Raw genomic sequence first — 25,698 nt, forward strand, 5'->3', positions numbered from 1 at the left:
TTTAATGCTGTAAATATAAAAAATGTGTTAAGCTGTATTTTTATTGCTTTTTAAAATTAAGCCTACGGCACACAGTACGATTTTTCGCGTACTGGATCTGATGATTTAGTAATAATATATTAAAAATACATCAATCAGAATGCAACATTTCTAATATACTAAGGTTCATATTCTGAATCCTCTTTTATTGATAAAAGGGCCTTTAAAAGTGGCTTATAAGCCTTCTAATTGGCTGTAAGCCACTTTTAGAGGCACTTTTATCGATAAAAGAGGATTCAGAATATGGACCTAAATCTTATCAGACCCAGTACGAAAAATCGTACCGTGTACACTGCGTCTCAATAATTCGTTCCTTTTTCAGTGTAGAACGGTGTAGATGAGCCTAGAGAGCCCGGTGTAGATCTCTAGCTTAGAGATGGCGCGCTCATCTACACCGTTCTACACCGAAAAAGGAACGAATTATTGAGACGTAATGTACGCCTAACAATAAGTGCGTGTTTTTTGCGTGTGCGTACATGCATGTTCGTGTGTGTAAAGCCAACGGTATGTACACTGCGTCTCAATAATTCGTTCCTTTTTCGGTGTAGAACGGTGTAGATGAGCCTAGAGAGCCCGGTGTAGATCTCTAGCCTAGAGATGGCGCGCTCATCTACACCGTTCTACACCGAAAAAGGAACGAATTATTGAGACGTAGTGTACACGCACGAACACGCACATAGGCGCACACATAGAGATGTATAATGTTATGCTATGGAATAAAATATTAAACTATATAGATTTTAGAAGTAATTAAGGAAAAAAGTAATACAAAAAAGTGTAAAAAAATGATCTTGTTATTGTAATTGTATTGTAACCAAATTATTAACATTACATTTTAAGTTGAAAATAGTACTTTGGAAAATATATAATATTTTACTATTGGAAAAACAATAAGAAAGTAGAAGTTTGAAAATGTAGCATAAGAAAAGCATTTTCAATTTTCTTAAGTATATATATTCTATGTTTTAATACACATATTTTTATTCAGTATTTTATATAATCATATACATATAATTCAAACAAATTATGGAAGAAATAATAAAAATGACGTTTAATATCGCTCAATCTAACCTATTTCGAAAGTTTTGTATTGCATTTTTAAAAGCGCGGCAACCCAATGAAAAAATTTTAATTGTATTCCATCTAATTTATAATATATATTCTATATATTCTATATATTTTAATTATTCACAATTAATTTGTTTCTGTTTCGTACAGCAAGAGACTGCAGGGAATACTTACGTTTACAATTCATATATGAGACAAAAATCTATTATTATCTTTAAAGCATACGAGGAAGGCGACATAAAAGATATTCACATAACCTAATTTTATATTTGCGATTATCTTTATGATAAATTCAATCAATTATGTTTTCTTTGTTACAGTTCCATCCACTAATAAAAAACAAAGTACTATTGTAACATGTTAAGGAAGTATAACAAATTTTGTTGAGAAGAGATTAATTTATCATTATTTCTTGATTTGCAAATTACCTGACCGTCCTTCTTATTAATTTAGAGTTTTGCTATGTAGCTCGATGCTGTAAATTAAATTCTGGTTTCCAGAAAAAGATTTCGGTTAGTGCGGAACGAATTCTCGAAAAGAATAAAGAATCTTCTGTACTACTAAATCGTTAATAAACTAATGATATTATGGGCCGATCTCCACTGAACTCCCGGTCTCACGTCTCACCATCTCCGATTAGTTTGAGCCATAAACATACAATATATTAGATAGAGCATTGACTGCGTCACAGTATACTTATATATACTGTGACTGCGTTTAGTAGAGAAAACTATGCATTGCAACTTTTGTGAACTTCGTGAATCTGATTGGCGTATGTTCTTAGTTTTGGCGGTTTTGACGAAAATTAAAAGCATACACCAATGAAACAATCATATTTACTAATTGTACATACAACAATTGCAGAATCTTCTCTGTTGAACGTTAGTCATTTTTTATTTCAAACAGCTAACGTAAAAATATTCGTAGTACGGCAGATATCTTCTTTTCGAGAATTCGTTCCGCACTAACCAAAACATTTCTGGAAAACAAACATCAGAATTTTATTCAATACAGTCACGTGGTAAGTTTCAGAAACATTGGAAACGACAAGGGCAGTCAAGATATCTGCAAAATCAAGTATAATAATGATAAGTAAATCTCTTTTCACGAAATCCGACAAATTTGCTTTTACACGTTAACATGTTACAAAATAGTATATTTCGTCTTATTATTAATGGACAGAAATGCTACAAAAGAAGAGAAAAATATGGAATTTTTTATTAGATGATTATATAAATATAAAATTAGATTACGTGAAATATCTTTACATCACCACTCGTGTGTGTGTGTGTGTGTGTGTGTGTGAGCGCGTTTTTTAGACAATTTTTTGTTTCAACTCAGATGAATTGTAAACATAACTATTCTTTTTGCGGTTTCACTCATATGTAAAACAGAAAGAAATTAATATTGAATAATTAGAATACAATACAAATTATAATATAGAATATAATTAAAATTTTTTTGTTGAATTGCCGCGTTTTAGTTATGCAATATTAATTCGAAATAGATTAAATTGAACGATATAAATGGGATTACTTTTTTCATGATTTGTTTAGATTATATATAATTTTATAAGATATAGAATCTATAACTACCTTAAGGAAATTGTATATACCTAACCTAACATTTCTGTTTTCGATACAATCATCGGTACATACATCGTTTTCCAATAAAACAATCTACAGTATTGTATTTTAATTTTACATGTAATGTAATTTGATTATACAAGATCATTTTCTACACTTTTTATTGCTATTTTTTATTTATTTTATAACCTTATTAAATAAATTAAAAATTATTATTTTATTCTATATATGAAAATATAGATGTAATGTAACACTATATAGAATAAAATATAATAATCTTAAATATATTTAATAAGGTTACCAATAAATAAGAAAAAACCTAGTATTAAAATAGTGTCAAAAATGATCTTATTATATAATCAAATTATTTACATTACATTTAAAATAAAAATACAATACTGTGTAGAATAGTATTACTGAAAAACGATATGCATGTAATTATTATTTTAAAAAATAATAATACAGCTTAAAACACTTTAGGTTTGCAGCTATAAAATGGAAATAATATCTGGGAGAAGAAAGAACAGTTATTTGTATGTATATGAAGGATATACATACAATATAGATAACAGATATACTTACACATATCGCTGTACAAAAAGACGTACTACAGCATGTAAGGGTGTGCTAGTTAAAGAAAGGGAAAGTTTTATCTTACAAAGTAATCATAATCATCCAAGCGATCCTCACATACTTGATATTTTGAATCTAAAAAGTGAAATGATTCAAATGTGTAAAGAGACCACTACAACGAACAAAGAAATATTTAATACTGTTTCTCGAAAAAATCCAAAAGCAGCAGCTTATATTTCATATAATACTATGAGAAATGTGTTATCGAAAGAAAAACTTAAAATGCGTCCTCCATTACCTTCAAGTGTATGTAATCTTGGCAATCTTCTCCAAAACTACGAATCTGTAAAGGTTATTTACAAAGGTTGTGTTATATCTGAAGACAACAAATATTCTTACATATTTACTAACGATAAACTTCTAAAAATATTAGAGGAAAGTTCTGAAACTTTTATCGATGGTACATTTTCTGTGAGTATTAGTTGTTATTATATTATATTTGTAATTAAAATATATAATTTTATTGAAATATTTGTGGACAATGATGATTGTTGTTATAGTTCTATATAAATGTTATTTCAGGTTGTACCAAGAGCACCAAATTTTGCACAGTTATTTTCAGTTCATGTGCGATACATGGATAAAAGGTATATTAATTTTATCATTCCATACAATTTTATTACATATATTTTTTCTATCAACATTATTTTAATATATAAATATTTTCTTTTAGGGTATTGCAGTATTATTTATCTTGTGTGAAGCAAGAACGCAATTAGTATACAAATCCATATGGAAAGAAATTGTTAAATTAGCTCCTGATCTGCAATGTAATTTGCGCTTCATAATGTGTGATTATGAAAAAGCATCGATGAATGCTGTCCATGAACAATTTCCCAATGCACCTCTACGAGGCTGCTGGTTTCACTATTGTCAGGTATTTTAAATATTTTTTATTAGCAAAACTATTAGATTTGATTTATTTTATAGATTATTTACATTTTGACATTCATAATTTATAAGTTTTTAAAATAGTTTATTAATATATATTTTATGTTCACATTATAGGCTGTTTTGAAAAAGTGGAAACGATTAGAGTTTCTAAAAGCACCGCGTAAAATTGTGTCCATGGCAATGACATTAGCATTGGCACTATCAGAAATGTTTTCCGAAGGTTTAAATCTTATGCAGATCATTGCAGATAAGGAATCTAATTATCCTAACATATTAATTTTTATGAAATATATGAGGAGCACTTGGCTCCCAATATCAAAAAAAATAAGTGTATATGGATGCCCAGTTAGAACTAATAATCTTGTCGAATCATTTCATAATATTATATCGCAAAAATGCAAACAGTTCATCCAAATCTTTGGATATTTTTAGGTATGCTTATATACATAATATACATTATATTTTAGGTATACTATACTAACATACAACACATGTTATACTATAAGTATAAAAACTGTATAATCCTTTATATATTTTAGTTGTTAAAAACAATAAGAAAAATAAAAATTTTTATTCGGTTTATATGATCACTGTAGAAATATATATATATTTATATACATATATATTATTTAATTGTTACAAAAATGAGTAACTTTTAAAACAGAATCTTAGACAATAATTTCTAAACTATTTTATCTGTATTTCTACATAGTGATCATAAAAACCGAACAAATGTTTTTACTTTTCTTAACAATTATAATATATAGAAGGTATTCAATATACAGTTTTTGTACTTATAGTATAACATGTGTTATATATGTTATAACTGTATGTGTTATGTATATGTTATACATATATAAGTCTCTATACCTAAATATATATAGTATTTCAATAATTATATTAAAAAAAGGTATTTCATATTGTAAAAAATAATTATTTTTGTAGATAACATTTCAAAACTAATTACGGATCAAGAAATTGATTATGATCGTTTAATAAATGGCCTACAAGTTTCAAGAAATCGTTGCCGGTATAACAAATATAGAAATACAAGAATACAAGAAGCTCAAAGTTATTTATCTACTGGTATCTACTCGTTGAAAGAATTTTTACAGATATTTGATGAAGATAGCGGACGTCAGGAATATAATATGGAACTCATAATAGGCAAGTACTTATGAATTATATATTTTTATATATTTTATTTACAATATATACATTCTATTGAAATTTCTTACAAGTATTATTCATTACAAATTTCTTGGTTGTCAAATTTTATAATTTTTATTACTTTTTACATTTTTTTTGTATATTAACTTTTTTAGATAATGACGAAGATGAAATTTGTGCGGATTTACACACAGACGGAGCTGTAGAAGCAGGTAAAATTTGATTAATCATTTTGTCTGAGAAAGAAATTTTCTTGTTATCATTTTGTTGTTTAGTTGTAAGTTGTAATTATTTTATTGTAATTATTTAATTATAAAAATATATACTTTCTTTGCTTTAATACCAGTTAATAGCGTTGAAAACGCAATTACACGACAAAATACTCGACGTCGGAGACGAAAGAAATGCATATATGACACTAATGAATTCGAAGGTAAAAAACTATTATTTCTTTTTGTTAGATTCATGAGTGTATTTGATTTTTAATATAATTTTAATTAATTAGTTTATAATTACTCTTTAAATTTTATATTATATGCTTACATTTGATCATTTCTAATCAAATAAATACATTAATAAATAAAAGCACATTCAATTACGTGTAAAAGTAATTATATATATATATGTATATATACAGGGTTTAGCAAAAGTGTGGAAACCCCTTAATATTTCGAAAAATACGCATTTTTTAAAAAAATGTTTCATACAAAAGTTATAGGGTTTTATGTGGCGCATTACACAGCAACATTATTATGACCTCGAATGGCGTTGTCAAGGTTATGTGAAGGTCATCTCTAACTTTTTAAATGGGACACCCTATATGCTTTTGCATATTCTTATCTCAAGAGCTTTCCAAAACACTATAATTAAGTTAGTTTTCATTAAGTACTTTCCGAGTTACGAGGCTTGAAATAATTTCTTAATTTTACATAAACCATAAAATATCTAGTAAAATATTTATTTTTCGATTATCTTACCTTAATACTTTTATGTACAAAATAATGAGAGGATTCAATTGGTGTAAAGAAAAAACATAGTTGTTTTAAAAAAAAAATATGTAATTGTTAATTGCAAATTACATATTTTTTCTTAAAAATAACTATGTTTTTTCTTTACACCAATTGATTCCTCATTATTTTGTACATAAAAGTATTAAGGTAAGATAATCGAAAAATGAATATTTTACTAGATATTTTATGGTTTATGTAAAATTAAGAAATGATTTTAAGCTTCATAACTCGGAAAGTACTTAATGAAAAGGTACTTAATTATAGTGTTTTGGAAAGCTCTCGATATAAGCTACAAGAATATGTAAAAGCATATAGGGTGTCCCATTTAAAAAGTTGGAGGTGACCTTCACATAACCTTGACAACGTCATTCGAGGTCATAATAATGTTGCTGTGTAATGCGCCACATAAAACCCTATAACTTTTGTATGAAACATTTTTTTTAAAAATGCGTATTTCTCGAAATATTAAGGGGTTTCCACACTTTTGCTAAACCCTGTATATATACACAGAGAATGGTTTATTTTAGTTTATCCACTGGAATATTTCGAGATTTTTAAGTTTAAGACAAAAATGCTTTAGACAGAAATTGTTTTGTTTGAAGGATAAATATGATGTAATTAAATTTAGAAAAAATCGACTTTTCTAGATTATACGGAGATCATCATCACTTTTTAAATAGAATCACGCAATTTTTTTTACGTAATATAATTTTGTTACGTTATATAATATAATTCTTCTAGTATTCTGCATATAAAAATATTAAGATAGAATTATAAAAAAAATCAATCCTTTACGAAGTGTTATTTATTCCCCTTCAAATTAAACAAATTTTGTCGGAATAAGCATTTTCGTTCTAAACTGGAAATGTCAAAATATTCCAGTGGATAAATTAAAATAAGCTATCTTGTATATATAAATATATGCATTGTGACGTGACACTTGGCGGTCCGTCACAAGGATCGCGAGATCCGACCGAGAATGAATTTGGACCCTCGTTCTCCCCTAATTTAGGGAGAGAGCGGCTATTGGAGGCGAGATTATACTCGCCTCCCGTGCGTACAAATTTATTTGTTAGCGTTAAGATTAGGCTTAAGAGCGGGCACGATGGGAAACGCTGACGGGATCTCATCCGGTGGCTCAAAATTGAGGAAGAAGTACAGGATACAAGGAAACGGGCGAGCGGAGGCGCCGACTAAAAGGAACACGCCAAGCTAAGTATTATTATTTAATTGCGTCAATAATAAAGTCCACTTAAGACTACCGCTGCCGCCCCTGTAAACATAAACATGCCCAGCAGGTACGGGGAACAATTGAGGGGAAGGCCAACCAGCGGACGAAAACTGACACTGAGACCCCGAGTCGGAGTCATCTCGGCCGGAACAGCGCTAAAGAAGAACATTCTAAATAACGGCGAGTGGCTGCCGAAAGTATCCCTCCTGACGGGCCTCGACGAGAGGAATTATGGAAAATAAAAGAGGAAACGGGGTGCGACAAGCACATGTACAGCCCTGAAGGCCGCAGGATTAAATGGGCCACACGACGATCCTGAGCGTTGCGGAAGCGCCACAGGTGGCCTAGTTACGCATTAATTTGCTAGCGTGATTCCGACGGGCCTTCCGCTCGCCACTGTTCGGCGGACCGGCGAAGGGAACGACGGCCCAAAATTATCGATCCGACACGTGGATGCCGAGAGCACGGAGAACCGCAAGGAGTCACCGGTGAGACAATCGTCGACCCCATCTGGCCATCTTTGTTAAATAATTCAGGTAGAATTAGCTCGAACAATGTCGGTGCCATATAGCTGCCGTCATTAAATTTATTGTGAAATTCCTTTTCTCGATATTTGCGTCTTAGAGTACGACGGCCGGCCGAAAGACTTTGTTCGAGCTTTCGTAAAATTAAGTGCCCTCTCTCCCAGTTGCGCGCCGACAGTCACTGTAAATGTTTATTTGTACAATTATTACTGTTAGCTGTAAACTTTGTCTGTTAAAAGTACTGTAACCGAGCTCACGCACAAAGGCGATTGCGATACTCGATAACCGGCAACTACGTCGCGGCGTCGGCTCGCATATTTCCGAGGCTCAAATCGTTTGATACTTTATTGTTATTTATAATTTTTCATGTCTAGATTCAACCGTCTATGTTAGATACGTTAGTAGTCGCTCAATTCTTTCGTTAAAGCAGTAGATCTGAATAATCGACTCGCATCTATAATCGATTCTGTTAACTGTGCGTGTGGCGAGTAGATCTACTATTGTAATTAATTATTTTATTTGCGACAGACGGATGTCATTAAAGGAGCCAAAACCGCGGTGTTCATTATTAAAAATTATTTGGGAATTCGTAGCTGCCGAAACTCTAACAAGTTTCGTTTAGCGCGGAATTCCGGGACTTTTCTTTTACGCTTTCTTCCTGCCGCGTGACACGTGATACTGCGGTGATCGCGCTCGAATGCCGGCCCGTCGCTGTCGGCTAATAATCTGATAATCAATATTATAAAATCGTTCTACATCTACGCGAGTCTGTCCGCCGTTGAAATTTATTCATACAGGGTGATCCAGAACAAACGTTTGTCTTTAAAAAAATAAATTGTCGAGTCTATTCTAAGACGATTTTCCCTTTACCAAAATTGTCTACGAGGCTTAGTTTTTAAATTATTAAATAAAATAGTTTGCGAATTACGGAACGAGTACAAGAGGTAGACAGGGACGGCGCAACTCACCGTCCGATACAGGCGATCATGTGGGGCGCTCGACGCGATCAGCTGATTGCTGCACACGATGAGTGTAACAATCAGTGTGTGTGTGTGTGTGTGTGTGTGGTGTATTTATGCACGCGTATCCACATATGCACCGTACTCTCTCTCTTTCTCTCTCTCTCTCTCTCTCTCTCCCTCTTTCTCTCTCACTCACTCACTCACTCACTTATTCTTACCTTAATAATGAGATTCTTCATACTGCTGATAAATAGCAGTGCCCAGTGTGTTGCACGATAATAATCGTCGTCGACGAGACGTCGTTTCTTCAACACGCAGTCTGACACATCGTCAAATAAGCGAAGTTTTTTCTTTCATCACTTTCGACACTTACAAATTTACTCGCGCACTTAATCACTCACGATTGATAAAAGGAGGAATTTACCAACGGTTACGGTACGAATTTAATAAACGGTTAACGCATTTAATTATTAATTACACACTCGATTAAAGAAACCCGTTAACAGAACGCGATACTCGATGCAAAGCGCGCGACGCGACGACCGACGACAAGCAGGTCAGATTAGTACTAGCGCCTCTAGCGCTGCCAAACATAAACGTGTAGCATTACGCGCTAGTACTAACCTGACCTGCTTGTCGTCGGTCGTCGCGTCGCGCGCTTTGCATCGAGTATCGCGTTCTGTTAACGCGTTTCTTTAATCGAGTGTGTAATTAATAATTAAATGCGTTAACCGTTTATTAAATTCGTACCGTAACCGTTGGTAAATTCCTCCTTTTATCAATCGTGAGTGATTAAGTGCGCGAGTAAATTTGTAAGTGTCGAAAGTGATGAAAGAAAAAACTTCGCTTATTTGACGATGTGTCAGACTGCGTGTTGAAGAAACGACGTCTCGTCGACGACGATTATTATCGTGCAACACACTGGGCACTGCTATTTATCAGCAGTATGAAGAATCTCATTATTAAGGTAAGAATAAGTGAGTGAGTGAGTGAGTGAGAGAGAAAGAGAGAGAGAAAGAGAGAGAGTACGGTGCATGTGTGGATACGCGTGCATAAATACACCACACACACACACACACACACACACACACACTGATTGTTACACTCATCGTGTGCAGCAATCAGCTGATCGCGTCGAGCGCCCCCCCCACATGATCGCCTGTATCGGACGGTGAGTTGCGCCGTCCCTGTCTACCTCTTGTACTCGTTCCGTAATTCGCAAACTATTTTATTTAATAATTTAAAAACTAAGCCTCGTAGACAATTTTGGTAAAGGGAAAATCGTCTTAGAATAGACTCGACAATTTATTTTTTTAAAGACAAACGTTTGTTCTGGATCACCCTGTATGTTAAATATATTAATTCTTGTTACTAAAATATTATGTTTTATTTGCAGCCACCTTGTATTCTCGATCCTTCCTTGTGAATTATTAAAACGGACCGCCCCTCTACCAATTTCGAGACGGGGCTAGCCGAGCGTCCGTCGCGGTTTTTCTGAGAGCTTTGCATTTTTTTTCGTGTGTACTGCCGATACGTTAAATTTTATTAGCGTGGTGCGGATTCCCGCACCTGGCGCCCATATATTTTACTTTGGAGAAGAAACACTTTTCTTTTATATTAGAAGATCGCGCCGAAGGTGTGCCGTGGGCCATTATCACCGGTCATTTAATGTCATTAGCCCTTAATAAATTAACGGTCACAGCATATATTTACAAATATATATTTTATAAATTTTATAAATATATATTTTATATATGTATATGTGTGTATATATGTATGTATATGTGTGTATGTGTGTGTGTGTATGTGTACAGGTAACATTTTTGAAATGCTGATTATATAGTATCATTTAATTAGATTTGTTTGTTGTTGAAAATAATAATATATTTGAGCATTAGAAGTGTTTATAATATTTTAATAAAAATTTGTTAGACTAAATAATTACTTTTTATCTAATTATCGTTACATTATTAGCTCAAAATATATAATTCAAACAATATCTAAATCATTTTTTTATACCAATATCATAACAATTATGTAACTTTTAAATATTAACATTATTAATTTTTAAGCTTGTTTAATATAATACTCTAACATAGTGTTTATTCGACAGTTGAAACTGTAGAGGTTGATGAAAATAGAGAAACTAAGAAAAATAACGATGACAATGATGAAGATAATTAAATATAATTAATTTGTAAGATTAAGAGATATGCATAAAATATACACAATAAGTTCAAGATATAATCTAAACAATTTAAATCAGTCGATTTCTTATACCAATCTCATAATAATTTAAATGAACTACATATTAATATTATTCTTGCTTGCTAATATAATACTCTAACGTGCTGGTGTTTATTCAACAGCTGAAACTGCAGAAGTTGATAAAAATAGAGAAAAGGAAAATAATAATGATAATGATGATGGTAATGACAATGATGAAGGTAATTAAATATAACAAGTTGTAAAATTAAAAGACATTAAAAAATACACACATATAAATATATACATAAAATAAAATAACACAATATTCTATTTTTTACAGAATATATTTATGAAGTTTCTTATGATGATTATAGTTACTGGACTAATGAAGAGACTACAGAAGATGACAAACTAGAAATGCCGTTCTTATCCATTAAAAATATAGAATCAACTATAAATACAAACAATTCATATGAAGAAGGCATATGCATTATATGTTTAATCGAGGAATCTAAGATAATGTTCATGCCATGTAAACATTTATGTTGTTGCAAAAACTGCATACAAAATTTATTGCACGAAAAATGTCCTGCGTGCAATAACAAATACGATGAATATATATTCGTAATAATACCATAATATAATCTTGGGTTGGTTTGTATTTATTTGTATATTTAATATATATTTTATTTTAACATATAATTTATTAAACATTTATGATACATTAGGAACAAAAAACAGAATCAAATCTTCCAGATCTAATTTATATAAATGTAAAATAAATTATTATTTCATGTTAATCTATTTATTTACAGACAAGAAAAATAAGAAGACGTAAATACATTCATACCAAAGCATCATAAGTTAAAAATGTAAGTGAATTAGATCTGCAGTTTAACGATGGAAGTATTCACAACAAATTTACAAAAAATTGGCAGATAAACTATCTACATCATCAATTATATATACATTTTCATTTAATTGTTGCAATATTAAGCGTATCTATACCAAAGCATCACAAGTCAAAAATGTTTTTATAAGTGTATTAGTTTTAAAAGTCGTACTGTAAGTTAAAACGAAAGATTCGATTATGTTTTTTAAACTTGTAATATAATCGATTTTTTATAAAATGTTAATTTCTCAGATTTTGTTTCTCTAAAGCATTCATACTTTGCGTTTTCTTTTACATTTCTGCAATTTGATACAAGTAGAATCATACATTGTGATACAAAGTGCAAAATTAGTTCTTAAGATCTTAAATAAGAAAAAAACTGTTACTTATTGTTAGTTTAAATTAGTAAAAGTATAAATATAAACAAATATATACAAACAGTATTATTTCTAGATAAAAATATGTAATAAGTGTATATTAGTATAAAGTTTATTAGTTCTAAAAAAAAGTCGTACTATAAGTTAAAACGAAATATTCTATTATTTTTTAAAACTTGTAATATAATCGATTTTTTATAAAATGTTAATTTCTCAGATTTTGTTTCTCTAAAGCATTCATACTTTGCGTTTTCTTTTACATTTCTGCAATTTGATACAAGTAGAATCATACTTTGTGATACAAAGTGCAAAATTAGTTGTTAAGATCTTAAATAAGAAGAAAACTGTTGCTTACTTTAAGTTAGAAAAATTAAAATATGAACAAATATATACAACAGTATTATTTCTAGATAAAAATATGTAATAATCTTCATTTACAAAATTTAAAATTAAAATTTTTTATAACACGGCTTTTTTATAATAAATCTATTATATTTACTTTACTATAACTTACTCTATTATATTATATTTTTGTATATTATATACAGAAAGCTATTAATATTCTTTTAAAAAGTATCAATAAAAATTATAATTGAAGTTGTAATAAAGAACATCTATTAAATTTTATTCCATAAATAAGAAATTATTATTAGTTATGCCATCCATAGTTTCAACCTCATCATTAAAGCATAAACGTAACATATCCGAGAGATATTTCTTCAGATAATAATCAAGTCAAGTTTCAATAGTGATTCTTATACATTTTGTAGTACTATGTTCCGAACAACACCAGCTTTGTCAACATTATACGACGAGCATATCGTGTAAATTTTGTATGAAATGTAGTCATCTGTAAAAACATGAAAGTATGAATCATATCCACTGTCACTAATTTAACTGCTGCGTTTATCAAATGATTAATATGTTTCTACAGTTGACACATTGTATAAAACATTTATATTCCTAGTCAGATATCTGTGTGCATGAGTGTGTGTGTATACTTTGAAATAATATATTTAACAATTTATCCACAACATTTAGCATAATGTACTATAATATCTACATCGTGGTATTCAAATGATGTATATATTATATGCTTTTTATTAACATATTCTTACAAATATGATGCTTTTTTATTTCATTACGCTCACACACACACACACACACACATACACGATTTATACAGAGAGAGAGAGAAAGAGAGAGAGAGAGAGAATGTGTCGTCAAAATTTTTACCGATAAATCGTATAGGTACTTTGGCGATGTCGTCAAACTAACCCGAAACGGAGAATTGATTAATTTGACGACATTGTATACTTTGACGACACGATATATTTATTTTTTGACGATTTTGACGACAGTAAAGAAATTTATCAAAGAATTGAAAATATATTTTAACGAAATTAGTCGAAAGGCGGAAAGAGAAGATTCTTGAAATATTTACGGTTTTATATTGTTGACGTGTTAGAAGAATGAGAAGATTGAAAAACCATTTGTACTGCTACTTAGTGAATATGTCAGTAAAGGGAAAGACAGTGCTTTACCATGTCATACCTAAATAGCATATTGTATTAAATATATGTAGTATATTTAAATTATATGTATCATATGTATACAACATTGCTGTATCACAAGATATAAACCTTATAATACTTTGTTTTTAATCAATTAATCAATTACAATTAAATTGGACTGTATATTTAAACATATAACTTTTTAAAGAAATGAATCTTTATCGCTAACAATAAAATAATGTCTGTATTGGTAAGATATTATATTTGTAGTAATTACTTACGGATTTATATATATAATATGTATCATCTCACATAATGCATATCTTGTATGAATATATGAATGATTATATCTTTATAATTGCATATTGATGATTTTTGTATGGCATTCTGCCTGTTAACAATTAAGAATTGTACTGTTTCGCAAATAAAATCTTACATATGTCGAGGCAACGTGGCCCTTAGAGGCAGCATGCCATATGAGAAACATCAATATGTATTATAAAGATATAATTATTCTAACACCATTTCAAGATATGCATTATGTGAGACTATATACATACATATAAACTCTAAAGTATAAATATTACTAATATATCATATAGTTTTCATAGTGATACAGATTAATTTCTCCAAAAAGTTATATGTATAAATATATAGTCTAATATAAATGTATATTTGATAAATGGTTAAAAATAAAATATTAACAGATTTTTATACATAGTGATACCAAGAATGTATATGTATATATGCACACAGGATATGTATAATATATATAATACCATACACTGCCTTTAAATATATGTTAAGTACTATTTTTCCTGATGTATTCACTGAATAGCAGTACAAGTTGTCTTCAAATCTGCTAATCGTCAACAATATAAAATCATTCATATTTCAAGAATCTCAGCAGATGAATGAATGGGCGTTGATCATTCCATTACATAACACAAGATTCTATTAGCGGAGACTATAATATTAAGCTCTCGCTTAACAGATTCTCATGGTTTGTAATGGATTCCCTCTTGACACTCGGTGTATCTTGGATCTGTGGTATGCGGATTATTAAACTACACATACACGCACACATACACACAGGTATTACCTAGATAGAATTATAAACTTTTTAAGCATTATACAAACATGTGTAAAAGCTTTATTGACATTGATACTTGTTCGATAAACACTTAAATTAATCATAGTAGATGATTCCAAATCATTTCACAAGATTCTGAAAGCGGAGACAATAATAATGAGCTCTCGCTTAATAAAATTTCATGATTTGTAAATGGATTTTTTCTTGTTATAAATCTTCTGATATCAGCTAAAGATTTGTTTTGCTGATTACTATGGATGCACAGAATATCTCGTTCTCAGCTCCTGTAGAAATTGAAAAAAATTGATATTTAATAATCTAAATTATAAATATTATAAATTAAAATTTTTTAAATAATTTTGTATAAACATATTGCTTTAGCAGTAATACATATTATTACCAGTTACTAAACATATTTTATTAAATTTTTTTAATTAATTCCTATCACAATGATAGGAATTAATTAATAAATACATTTGCCAGTTTGGTCGAGAGAAAAGGAGTTATTAATTATTATATTTTATTAAAGTTTAATAAACTACAAATAATGTTCAGATTTAAATAGTCTTATACAGTAAATGCATGTCTCTTATGATACTGGGATGTATTACATGGATACAATAATGTACTATTGATCATAGTAATGTAATAATTACATCACCGAAAATAAAAATTATTAAAATATTGATAATAATATTGCTGTAATAATGATCTACAATCTAATCTATGCTATGATAGTGGTTGCCATGATTCTCGACTGTGATTGGTTGATTATTCATTTACTGTTCACGTCTTAAGGTGCTTTCACATGTAACGTTATTGAGTGTTCGCGCAGTAAATTATTGTACAAATAATGTTAAATGATATAGATTCTAGCTTTTCGCGGCTAATAACATGGTAATCGTTAATTAATATAACAAATATAATAAATATAATAAATATAATAAATATTAATCTAACAAATAAATTTATTATATTAATTATTTTAATTTATAATAATCATTAATTTTCAGTAACTAATGTATGCATATTAGGATATAATCTTTTGATCTCGACTGTTTATTCGTATGACTCGTCATGTTATTAGCCGCAAGAAGCTACAAATCTAACATTTAACATCTGAACAATAATTTTCTACGCAGACGCTCGACGTTCGATGCTACCACGTAAATGACCTTTTACTTTTCATATTTTTTGTGTGCCATGGCTTTAATGCAAAACTTTTATATTTGCGACAGAGTACTAATTTTTCAACTACAATAAAGTAACTATTTATAATATTTTAATTGTGAATCTCATATACATAAGAATTAGTGTAATAAGTCCATACATGACAAAATGTGCGGTGTTGAATCGTGCGGTGTCGAATCGTGCGTGTCGAATCGTGCGGTGTCGAATCGTTACGTGTCCAATCGGGATACGCCCGCTTGCACCAGCGGCGCGCGCATTCAGCACGGAGAAGGGAACCAATGAGCGATCGCGCCGCTCACGCTGAGGCGCGCGCATCTTCCGAGGCGCGCGCATCCGGCACGTCAGCGAGAGTCAATCCCAATTCGACACGCGTCCAGCACGTCAGAGGAAACCAATCACCTATTGACAACGCGGCACGTCTCTCGAGGCGCGCGCATCTTTCGAGGCGCGCGCATCCAGAAGCAAAGGAGGGAACCAATCACAACTCAACTCCCTCCACATCAAAGCGCATCCTCCACCATTGGGCCCGTGTGCAAAATCGGGACTGACGACTATATAAACCCGTGCAGAGCGGTCTTCCTCGCATTTGGCCCAACGATCTTCACAGTGTTAACTTGGCATTTTGGCAGCATCTTGACAGTTATTAACTTAATCAATACTTACCGGTCATACTTTAATATCCGAGATTCTGTACTCATATTCAATTAATAAATTCAGTGACTACTGTAAGAAAAGGATCGCACTGAAGTAACGTCTACGCAATGACAGGGAGCGTGAGGAGAGAATCGATATATGTAGTATTAATTGTACTGCTTTATGTTCAACGTATTCTTTCACAACAGATTCCAAGGGTCGGACCGTAATCTCAATCGTCTCGTAATCGTCTGATCTCTCTATCGCGCGTGCGTGTCGTCCGCGTCTCCCCTCCATGTCGCCATCCTGTGCGGCCCGTGTGCGCCGGGGTCCTCGGCGCGCGCTGTTCAAAACGCGTTGACTCGTCGATTTCGTACATTCGGCCATGCTGCTATTGTGCCTGTCCTCAGGCATCTCCTCTCGGTTTCGGGCTGTGGTCGTCTGACAATCCTTCTGTAGTTCCCCGATATTGGTCCCATTTAAGTCGATCCGCTGGTGGCCTACGCCGTCCTGAGGAACGTTGTTAACTACCTCAGATTGAATCCGTTGAGTCAACTGAAAGTAGTCCGTTCTAACCGACTCAGGTTGACTCCATTGGGTCAACCGAGATCAGACCGTATTACTGACCCAGATTGGCTTCGTTGAACCAACTGATATCAGTTCGTACTAACCGGGTCAATCGCTCTATCAAGCCGACTGACGCCGGCCCGTAATAATTGGCTCGGTCGATTCCGTGGAACCGGTCCGTGCTCAATCCGTCAGGAGTCGTCTTTCGTTTATTCTCCCTGTATCGTGATCCAGGGCTTGATCTTGTCAGCAGCCACGACCTTCCGATTTCGTCTACTTCCTTCTCTTAAGTCCTCAACTTCATAACGATCGTTAAGAAGGACCTTACGGATTCGGAACGGTCCCTTGAATTTTGGGTGGAGTTTTCTGCTACTACCTGTCGCTGGGTCACTCGTAATCTGAATTAGAATCAAATCACCGTCGTTATATTTTCGGACGTCTCGTCGTTTTCGGTCGTAGCGTTCCTTTTGCTGGTGCTGGTCCCGATCAATGTGTGTCTTGATCTCCGTACGCAGCTCACTCAGATCTAGTTGATGTATCGTGTCCTTTACTTGGGACAGGAGTGATGCTTCCGCAGGACTTCTGACCTCGCATCCGATGAGTGCTCTCATCGGCGTCGTGTTGATACCTTTGTTATACGTTGTATTCATGGCACTCTGTACTTGTTTGAGGACGGTGTCCCAGTCACGAGGGTCTCGTCCCGCCGTCGTCGTCAGAGCTTGCACTATGGTCTTATTGTATCTTTCACACTGACCGTTAGCTCGCGGGGTGGCAACAGCATTCAAGACATGTTTGATTCCGTGACTGTCACAAAACAGACGGAACGCCTGAGATGTGAACGCCGTCCCTCTATCGCTTATGATCCTGCTGGGTGCTCCAAACAAGTAAATAAAATTAAACTCAAATTCAAAGGCCATAAGAGCTAAACGCGGATGATAGTGCGTAAGTTTCAACGAGAAAATAAGTTTTTCGTTGAAACTTATTTGTGTGCACAGGGCACAAATTTTCTTGGTACGATACCAAGCAAATTTAAATAATTCTCAATTCGAGAATTTATTTAATTATTATCCCTCTTCCCCCCTGTAATGTTGTAGGCGAGAAAAATATCGGGCCGAAAGTCGCTGAATCGGGAATCGAACCCGAGTCTTTCGCTTGCCGGGCGACTGCTCTTACCACTGAGCTATTCAGACCCCCCAACTCGATACTTCTCGGTCGCCTACAATTATATATTAAATTGAAGAATAACGCCATCTTCCGCCGGCGTGAATTTTAAATAACTATATAAGAATCCAGGCTCTGTGTATAAAACATAAACTCAAATTCAAAGGCCATAAGAGCTAAACGCGGATGATAGTGCGTAAGTTTCAACGAGAAAATAAGTTTTTCGTTGAAACTTATTTGTGTGCACAGGGCACAAATTTTCTTGGTACGATACCAAGCAAATTTAAATAATTCTCAATTCGAGAATTTATTTAATTATTATCCCTCTTCCCCCCTGTAATTTGTGCCCTGTGCACACAAATAAGTTTCAACGAAAAACTTATTTTCTCGTTGAAACTTACGCACTATCATCCGCGTTTAGCTCTTATGGCCTTTGAATTTGAGTTTATGTTTTATACACAGAGCCTGGATTCTTATATAGTTATTTAAATAAAATTAGTTAGTATTTTTATAACGTAGCTCGCCTTTTGACTCCTTACCGGTTCTACAATAATAAATTTGGTAAAGGCGTCAACTAATACGAGAACGAATTTGTTCTGCTTACGACTTGTCTCGAACGGGCCGATATGGTCGATGTGCACCGTGTGACATGGTGCAGGTACCTTTTCAATAACATGCAGCTTCCCCTGCTTCTTGCCTGCTGTATGCTTGTAGTAGGCGCAGTTTAAGCATGCGCTAATGTACTTCGTCACGAAGCGTCTCATATTAGCGAACCAATAGCTCCGTTTTATTCGCTCTAAGGTCTTCTCGACCCCTAAGTGACCAGCATCATCATGGCATAATCTGCAGATCTGCATGCGCGCGTCTCTCGGTACTGCCCATGCCTCTTGTCGTCAAGTCGCCGGTATACCTTGCCGTTCTTCAATGCGTATTCCTTAAAATAGTGTTTCGTCTCATGCTCGCGGTTTTCCCCTGAAAGAATCGTTCTGATGTGCGACAATTGCTCGTCCTGCAGCTGTGCCGCCAAGATCCAGTCGCCTTCAGTTATATCCACTTTTAATATTTCGATCGGGATGCGTATCGGGTTTCGGCTGAGCGCGTCCACATGTGCCATCTTGGATCCCGTTCGATATTCAACATCAAATGTGTATTTCTGCACCTCGAGCCACCATCGGCCAATGCGAGGTAACAAGTCTCGTTTGGCAAATGTCAGTCGTAATGCACTGCAGTCGGTCACCACTTTGAACTGCAACCCTAGCAAATATACTCTGAAATACCTAAGAGCCAGTACTACCGCCATGGTTTCCAACTCGTACGAATGGTAGCAGCGTTGATCTGCGGTCGTTTGTCTATTGTCTGTTGTCGTTTTGTCTACTGAAATAGGCCACCGCTGTCATCTTACCCTCGTTCTCCTGCATCAGTATCGCTCCTACCCCGATCGTGCTCGCGTCGGCGTGAACTTCGGTTCTTTTGTTGGGATCAAATATCGTCAACACCGGTCGGGTTGCGAGCCTTTTCTTGATGGTGTCGAATGCTAGCTCTTGTGCATCCGTCCACTCCTAAGGTGCGTCCTTTCTCGTAAGTCTCGTTAAGGGTTCTACGATTGTTGCAAACTTCTCAACAAACCTTCGGAAATAACTCGCCAATCCCAGAACCTGGCGCACCTGTTTCACGGATTGTGGTCTCTCCATGCGTACTAGTGCTTACATTTTACTTTGCCCTGGTCGGACACCTCGTGCACTAATCTCTCTTCCAAGGTAGTCTATGGATTCTGCAAAGAAAGTACACTTTTCTAATTTTAAGGTCAAGTGATGCGTGCGAAAAGTACTTAATACTTGACGTAATCTTGTTACTCCCTCCTCTATCGTTCGAGACGGAATAATGACGTCATCCAAGTAGGGAAAAGCAACCGAATTCTTTAAGTTTCCCAAAACTTGGTCCATCAACCGTTGGAAAACGGCGGGTGCGTTAGTTAAGCCGAAAGGCATCCGCAGGAATTCATAGTGTCCTTCCGGCGTCACGAATGCCGTCTTCGCTATGGCGTCTTCCGCTACTGGTACTTGATAATAACCCGACGCTAAATCCAGTCCTGTGAAGTACTTGTAACCTCCTAATTTATCAATCTGTTCCTCGATCAGAGGCATCGGGTACTTGTCCTTGATCGTGATCGCGTTTAACTTACGGAAATCGATACACATACGGTGTTCGCCATTTTTCTTTTTTACTAATAATATGGGACTCGCGTATGGTGAATATGACTCGCGGATAATGCTATTATCTAGAAGCTCGCGTATCATCCCTCGCACTATGCGTTTTTCGGTCTCGGCCAGGCGGTATGGATGGTACGCGATAGGTTCGTCAGTTGTACAACGGATACGCAACGCCGCTACGTCCGTCTTCCCTAATTCTGATATCGGGCGTGCTATACAATCCCTAAACTCTCGAAGCAAAGCCGTGACCAGCTGTTTCGCTTCTTCACTGGCCGTACTCGTGATGATCGGGATCTCATTATCTTTTTGTATGCTCGAAAAATAAACACCGATAGTATCATTGTCGTTGCCGGGAATCGCGGATAATTGCTTGAACGTTACCTTGTTTCCGTGTTTAATCATGATAATGTGTTCCTGCTCGAGGAAGTCGCGACCGACTATTAGATCATATACAAGGCGATCATCTGGTACTACAATGGCATCGACCCGGGCCACCGCGTTCATGACTAACTTCGCAGCGCGTTGACCGATTGCTTATCGCGGTTTGCCCGGCAAAGCCTTGTAATATTCGATCCGATGTTATTATTATCGGCATATCGTACCTTGTGGCGACGGATTCCCGTACTAACGTGCATTCGCTTCCCGCATCTATTAATCCTTGAACTTTATGCCCGTTTATTGCTACCGCCTTCTCGTATACATTCGATACACTTTTAGTTTCGATTACCGCATTCACGTCTTTTTTTATCGGGCATTTCTCGGCTCGAAGTCCTAAACGTTTACATCATTCGCACTCGATACGCGGCATACGACACTTTCGTGCGATGTGTCCCGCCTTCCCGCAGTTAAAACATTCGGGTCTCGAATTCTTATTATCGTCTGTTGGCGTATTCTCATCGTTCGTCGCGCTCGTTTGATCCGCCGACAAGGGTTTCGATGTCCGGTCCTTCCGATCGCCTTTGTTAACCGCCGCGGTCTTATTTTTCTCACTCTTTTGCGGTAAATTTCCTAGAGTTGTCATGTACGCGTATAAATCGTTCGCACTAACGTGCTGCGCGGAGCGCACCGTTCGTGCCACGTTTTCATCTGAAATCACGCCGATTACCGCGTCAATTAAATATTTATCTGGTATCACGATATCCAATTTACGCATCTTACTCAATTTTTGGAAACAATAATCTCCTAGTGATTGCCCCGGGGCACTCTCGTAATTCGCGGCTTCTTTAAATAATTTATTAAATGGCACGGACTTACGAAACTGTTGAGTTAAAGAGTCTTTTATCTCTATCCATGTGCCGGTCAATCGGGGCCGGGCGTCATACCATTGCCGGGCATGTCCTCTCAATCGTCCCGGGATTAGTCGCAAAATTGCTTTGTCGTCCCAATCGTACTGCGCCGACAAATCATCGACATGCTCGATCCACTTTTCGATGACTAAGTCATCCTTTGACGGATCGAACAAAGGGATCATTAGCTCGTCGCCCTTTTGTATACAAGACCCTCACGTGTGTGATTTTGATCGTCGGTCCAGGCTTTCGACGATGCGTTCCAGTCGCTCGAAACGTTCATCACTTCGCTTCCTCTGATCTTCTGAGAATGAATCGGAAGAACGGCTTCTCTTCCTTTTCGAACTGCTTCGCGACTTGTGTCGACCCATCGTTTTTTTTTTGTGTCGACTCGCTTAACCACGTAAACTTGTCCTTTATCCCACTTCTGATTTTGTAAGAAAATGATCGCACTGAAATAACGTCTACGCAATGACAGGGAGCGTGAGGAGAGAATCGATATATGTAGTATTAATTGTACTGCTTTATGTTCAACGTATTCTTTCACAACAGATTCCAAGGGTCGGACCGTAATCTCAATCGTCTCGTAATCGTCTGATCTCTCTATCGCGCGTGCGTGTCGTCCGCGTCTACCCTCCATGTCGCCACCCTGTGCGGCCCGTGTGCGCCGGGGTCCTCGGCGCGCGCTGTTCAAAACGCGTTGACTCGTCGATTTCGTACACTACTGAACTTCGATTCTCTCATTCAAACTCCGGGACTGTAACCTTCATCCAGAACCATCACTGAGGTAGACGGTATCCAGCGGAAGGAAGCAGTATCCACTCATAAATCCAGTGAAGGGAAGCCGCCTTCACACATCGAGGTACAGCAGATACTGGTAAGTACTCAGCCAATTTGTAATTTCTCTAACCTCTTAAATCAATTTCATTTCAACTAATATTAATTAAATTAAACTGCATGATAGTTTTAATTCGGGAATCTATACCTTCGACTATATTCCATATTCCCTCATCCATATACTCAAGTTATTTAAATATTACTTCATATTGGAAGACTTTTATGGGACTTATCTACTTGATAAGACGACGCGATTGACAGTGAGTGAGTGCGAAACTGCAGCGGCAGGGCGAACCCGAGTCAGGCACAGTGAAAAGGCAATTATCTTGAGGAATTTATTCCGATGATAGAGGTTACCTCTTAACTTGGAGCTCGTGAGGCAAATAAAAAATTAGCGGCCTCCTGTCAATCGATGTTTGATTAGGCAAAGATACAATTTCGGCTCGATTAATTGACAATTATCATGAGATTGTCTTTTAATTTTGGAGCTGGTTGACGTTAACGTCTGATTGAATCTAGCCTTGATTTCAAGATACGAGATACATCCCAGAACTTAGCGATAATACACTGGCTTAGTTTATAATAATTTCAATTATTATTTAATACAATTAATTAATTATAACCTGACTTTGCAAGGTTAATACTAAGCCAGACGTACGATAGGTGGATACCTTGTCAGTGTATCCAACCTCTTTATCCCTCCTTGAATCCTTTTTCGATTTTCAGTAAACTAAATAAAATTAAATCAAACTCAAAAATTGAAACAGCAAACTAAGAATTTAACAAAATCTTACAATCTCTGCTTGATAACACTATCATACCATAAGTCGATAATTATTTTCGACTAATCATTTACATACCTACAATTGCTACCATAGATTGTTAACTTACCATCGGTCGATAATTACCGAGCATTCTCAGTTAAAATTTACCATCGGTCGATAACTTACCATCAGTAAATAAATTACCATCGGTCGGTAAAGCAGAAATTGACGCTAACCATCGGCCGGTAAAACAGAAATCTACATTACCATCGGTCGGTAAAACAGAAATGGACGCTAATCATCGGTCGGTAAAACAGAAATCTACATTATCATCGGTCGGTAATTCTCGGGAGTCGATGATTACCCTAGGTCAATAATTTAAAATTAACAGTACTAATACCATTTACTTTTCTCAGCTTATATCTTTATTAAACTCAGGGGAAGTAAAACCTGACTATCTCTCTCTCTTCTTGGGATAACAATTATTTTACATTAAATAAATATTCACGCAGAACTCCTTTTCTTTCTATTTAACAGGTGTTGATTTTTTTTGGATTTGTCAACGTGAGTAACGTCAAGTCACCGTGATCTTAATAATAAAATAAATAGATTATTACCCAATTATTTAACTAATAGATGGTCCGAGTACGACGCACCAATCCAAACACCCGTCAAGCCGTTCTTCACCGTGTACAACGGGATAAGCGCTCGCGACGCCCATCCCATCCAGTCATCACCCTCGACAACGATATCATCTTACCAATCTCTGAAATAATAGATTTAGAATCCCAACCATCAGAAGCCCAGATTCCCCTTATTATCCCCGAATAAGAAATAGTAGAAATCCAGGAAAACACTGATGACGTTCCCTTTCACACAACCATTCGCCGATAATCAGTATACGACTTCCGGAATCATAGAAGGATTCCTAGATAGCTGGAGTAATTGTTCCACCATTTCGTTGAATTCCAACGAAACTCTTCAACCCAAGGGACTTCAACAAATTGGGAAGCAGAAACATCGAAGAATCCGGATACCGTCATCATATAACTATCATCCGGAGGAAGACGACTTCTACCCTCCACCCGACTATTCGCCCATTGCTTACGAGGATCTAAATCCTTTTGAACCCTTGGATATTCCCCAGGTACTCTTTGCTACAATAGATATAGAATGCTCCTATTTCCTCCCCGACATGTATAATTACCCCCGAGAAGAATAAATAACGTATTATAACCATTTTGTACTCTATTTAAGAACCAAAGCACAATTATAAAAGGAAGAAATATATCCGGGATGGAATAAATAAATTCGTAAAATTATATATATGTATATTTATTCACATTTCGCCCTGAATCCTCTCTACTAAGCACGACAGACCTTCAATCTCTCGGCGTCCCAGGGTATAGCCGGCCTAGCAGGTTGCCCTAAAACAAATTGAGAGATTAATTGCGTCCAACTGGGAAAGTAAGACTTCCAGACCAGTCCCGAGGAACTGGAGACGTAACAAGACTATTGGCTACACCCTGCCAATCATCCAGTAACACAAGACGGTATTATAGTCATCCCTAGAGACGCTCAAGGGAGAGTCTGGAAACGTAACGTTCACTTCGTGATTGGTGCAGCCATTTTGCAGCAAATTTACTAGATGTTACATTTTAGATGAGTTTTGATCAACTAAAATTATGCACCTTTCATTATATTCGAGGTTATGCGTCTAATTATACGTACAGAGTAACAATGACGGGTTGTTGCGTGCCACAATGTTTTAATAGTTCCCAAAAAGGATTTATTATGAAACGCTTTCCTAAAAATCCAACAAGAAAAGCATTATGGGCAACATACGTT

General features: G+C 35.1%; 1 pseudogene; it reads left to right on the forward strand.

Moving 5' to 3' along the window:
* Positions 1-3,548: 3,548 nt before the first annotated feature.
* Positions 3,549-17,670, forward strand: LOC145960890 (uncharacterized; annotated as a pseudogene).
* The last annotated feature ends 8,028 nt before the right edge of the window (positions 17,671-25,698 follow it).

Source organism: Camponotus vicinus, unplaced genomic scaffold, assembly GCF_025532165.1.
Source record: "Camponotus vicinus isolate PSW18456_S1 unplaced genomic scaffold, iyCamVici1.0 SCAF_10, whole genome shotgun sequence".
Taxonomy (NCBI): Eukaryota; Metazoa; Arthropoda; class Insecta; order Hymenoptera; family Formicidae; genus Camponotus; species Camponotus vicinus.